This window comes from Poecilia latipinna, unplaced genomic scaffold, assembly GCF_001443285.1.
Source record: "Poecilia latipinna isolate Pla-1442-1.1 unplaced genomic scaffold, P_latipinna-1.0 Scaffold507, whole genome shotgun sequence".
Taxonomy (NCBI): Eukaryota; Metazoa; Chordata; class Actinopteri; order Cyprinodontiformes; family Poeciliidae; genus Poecilia; species Poecilia latipinna.
In genome coordinates, this window is record NW_015113123.1 from 182,124 (window position 1) to 185,984 (window position 3,861).

The 3,861-nt window shown below is 44.2% G+C and overlaps 1 long non-coding RNA gene across 1 annotated transcript; it reads right to left on the reverse strand.

Moving 5' to 3' along the window:
* Window positions 1-1,908: 1,908 nt before the first annotated feature.
* Window positions 1,909-3,850, reverse strand: LOC106952323 (uncharacterized). Its single transcript, XR_001425959.1, has 3 exons — window positions 3,604-3,850; window positions 2,157-3,472; window positions 1,909-2,077 (listed from the first exon to the last, which is right to left on the reverse strand). It is a non-coding gene; the product is annotated as an uncharacterized LOC106952323 (long non-coding RNA).
* Window positions 3,851-3,861: the final 11 nt, after the last annotated feature.

Genomic DNA, 3,861 nt, shown 5'->3' on the forward strand with positions numbered 1-3,861 from the left:
CATAAACATGAATATACAGTATACGTACTTGCCTTACAAAACTTGACCGCAGCTGTCCCAAAACCTCAAAACTGGCAGAAACTCCAAATGACAAATGATCTGTTTTCATTCACAGTAACAAAAATGTCAACGCTTACCTTATTTTGAAAGTCTAGTTTAAGTACGTCTACATGATTTTTCACGTAGAATTTAACCCCTTCCCATGTCTTGTCCTTAAGGGCTACTGGTGAGGATTCAATGCACTTCGTGAGCGTTTTCTCTCCACGGCCTGGATTTCTTCTTGGCTCCACTTCAGTCTCTTCCTTTGTGATGGGCCTGAAAAATGACTAGGGGAACTTAAGTGTTCTTCAATGAAAAAAGATCTCAGTCTTGTATGACAGGGCAAGTCATAAAGCTATTATGAAAACATTTCTTTACCACAGCTGTAGTTAAGGGTCAGTTGTCAGCTTCAATAGCTGTCACTGTTGAAGCTGACAACTGGTAATGAGTGAACACATGAATCTCACCAGCACTTATAAAAGCATCAGCAGGTACAGGAGAAAATTAATCGTGCAAAATACTTAACAAGAATAAAGGATTAAAAGTCAGGGGGATGTTCTAAAAACATTTGTTTAAAATATCAGCCATTTCAAAGGGACTTCACCAAAAGGAAGGTTTTGAGTGACTTGATGGTGGCTAAAGACTCGGTGAGCCAACATCAACATAAATGGGGCTCTCTAATAGATGAAGCCCAAATCTCCCTTTGTCAGAGTCCAACCTGGGAAAACTCGCAGGACGTGATGAGTTCTCCTAACTAATAGGTTTTGGAAAGATTTTATAGGTGCAGTTAAACAGAAAGATTAAGATAACCACTCAAGCAACCTTTGATTCTAGTTAGTTTACTGTTTGAAGACAATTCAAGGTGACATTAATAGAGAAGAAGGGGGAGAAGAAATAAAACCAAACTTTAGCTTGAGGACATGCAGTCAAATGAAAATTAAACTATTCTAAAGTTTTATATGTAGAGACATTATGTGGTCCTCATGAGATTATAAAACAAGGAAACCTCATTTTAACACCACACAGACAGTGCTGTGAAATCTTCATTATTTCCCACATTTGTTTAGTTCAATAAAAAAATAAGGAAATATTGGAAATATGTTTACACCAGATAATGTGAAATATTCAATGAACACTAAATGCCTGTACAAAATAACTAAAGTTTACAGGTTTTCAAGCCTAGCTTGCAGGAGGAAGATTCAGTTAATAGGAGATTAGATCCTGTGGTTATAATTTTGTTTTTAATGATAAAAATTAGCAGTCAAGTAAATTCTTCAGTTTGAAAGATGTGTCTCGCAACATTTTTAAAGCTACTGCCCATTTATAATGCCCAAGGAGGAATAGAAACTACCATTAGTTGTGTTGGAGTTGCCAGAGACTTCCATGTCCGCTGGTACCACATCATCTGACCTCTCTGTTAAACCAAACCAATGTCAGAAGAATATATGCGATTTCTATTTAACAGAAATCTACAATCTAATTTTCTTTCCACTTATAAATATTCGTACCTTTGGCTGAGGGCAGATCATTGCTTTGTTCAACTTCAGTGGTGCATCTTCTGGTCACCCTAATGCAATGCAAGTAATCACCAGCTTTTGCAGATTCAGTGCATTGTTGCCGGGGTACGAGCATTCCTTTTCCGTCTTTAATCACTTTGTTATTATGGGCATGGTTTCCTTTGTTTCTTAACAGACAACCACAGCCGTCGTTCTTTAGGATCTTTGGGGTTGACGATGTACAGTTTAATGGTGGTCACCGCCTTTCCTATTTTTAAGAGGTATTCTGGCCACCTGCTAAAAAAAATGGTGTAACTTCAACAAGAAAACACAAATAATAGCTAACATGCATTAGAGAGACACTTACTGTTATATCCTATGAATATTTGTCAGGATGCTCCAGTTTCCTGTGATGTTCCGGTTGTTCACCACGAAGGTGAGGAACTGCATGATGCGGCCCACCTTCGACTTTTGATTTTCAATGTGCTTCTTTCCTCCACAGGAGCCCTTGAGGTGGTCCTAGTACCCCTCGATGCATTGCACTGAATAAAAAAAGGACTCAATAGTAACATATACGATTTATAAAAATTTGAAAATGTAGGAAGCACTGACATTACTCACACGTGAGAGCTGGAAACTGCCTGTACTGCTGTAGTACTGACAGCATTGTGGGTGTGGGTGGGGCGGTTTACGTGTTCGAGGTTTCTTCCTCTGGTGACAACTAATTTTCCTCTGGCTCTTGGCAGAGCTCTGGTTCTGGGGGTGGAGGGGAGACTGGGGAAGGCGCCTTTTTGAGGGCCTGTTGAAGGTGAAAAGGTAAGGTTTAGCCTTCTAAAACGCCTTCCTGGATCTGGAGGAGCCAAGGAGTACCACAGAGGTCAATGACTCTTGGGAGCATTGACCTTAGCTCCTTTATGTCAAACACATAATGCCGTATGGCAGGGACACAGGTAGGTAATTGAATATGGTAATGAATTTTACATACCTGCTCCAATCGCTTCATGCGGTTCTTGGTTCTTTTTAGCATTGTTGCTTGGATCCTGTATTTCCTCCAAATATCCTTCAGCTCAGATTGGAGCTTGGAGAGGGTGTCACAGTTGGAGCAGTTGGACGGAGAATTGCATGCAGTGGCCACTTACAAGACATCGTGCTCTATATCAACGTCCAGGCTCAACATCATTGGAGGCTGAGGGTTGGTGGCCCTCAGTACCGTCAGCTGGTCCAAGGGTATAGCACCTCTTTAGATCTTTCAACAGCTCCTGTATTTTTCCAGCATCCAGCTCTGCTCCAGATGACAGTCCAGCCTTGACTTGGAATAACTGCAGTCTTCTATGGAACAGGACATCCGCCTTATGCTTCTGCCGGATCCATAATTTATTAAGATTGCCGGATGGCTTCGAGGGGGCAGGTAAGTCGAGGACACATGAAAACCCACCTTTTTGCCCGAGGAGGACTCCCATCTTGTGCCGGGGTCTGTCAGGGTGTCGAAGGTTCTGCGTATCATGGCGAGCTGGCGGCACGACCTGTCCACTGCATATTCCTCCGCAGTGGAGATGTCGTGGCACATAATGCCACTTATCACCCTCCGCTCATCCGCCGGGAGGTGATCCCTTGCCTTCGGAAATAAAGGAAAGTTTTCAACATTTCCTTGTTACGTCCCGTTTTCAAAATGTTAGATGATCACTTACATAGGTGGCTATCGATGTCCTTATGTCAGTCACGGTGGGGGCGCCGGGCAAGCCCAAGTCGGACCAGGCCTTCTGGATAGGCAACAGGAGCTTGTTGAACCTCCTGTTGCCGTCTGTGAAGATGACAAGGTCCATCTCTGGCTCCAGCCCGGTGTGGATGTCGAGCCACCGCTCTAGCCACCCGAACTCCTCCGGGGTGAGGTAGACCTTCGCAGAGCCGAAGGCTCGGTTGGTCTTATGGTCCTTCATCTTTTGGGAGGGAGTGAGACAGAGAGAGAGAGGGGTTTGATTCCTGCCTGCCATTCCACGGCAGGACTCGCTCCCGCAGCAGCGAGTGATGATCCCAGATGGCAGCAGGAACTCTGCATCCTTCGACTTACATTGATGAGGAAGCCCTCGTCTTGCTCCTGGCCTCGGCGACCTCCAGAACAGTCATATTCTGGAGGACGCTGGTCCTTTGTGCATAGACACAGGAGATGTAGAGGGAGGGGAGCGCAAAAAACCTCATCAAATCCCCGGAGGAGTCCTCCTCCAGCTCGTCTGAAAAGAGGAGGAAAAAAAATTAAAGGAAACCCATTCAAAGGCCTGGACACAGGAACGAGGCGAGACACACACACACACACACACACACACACACA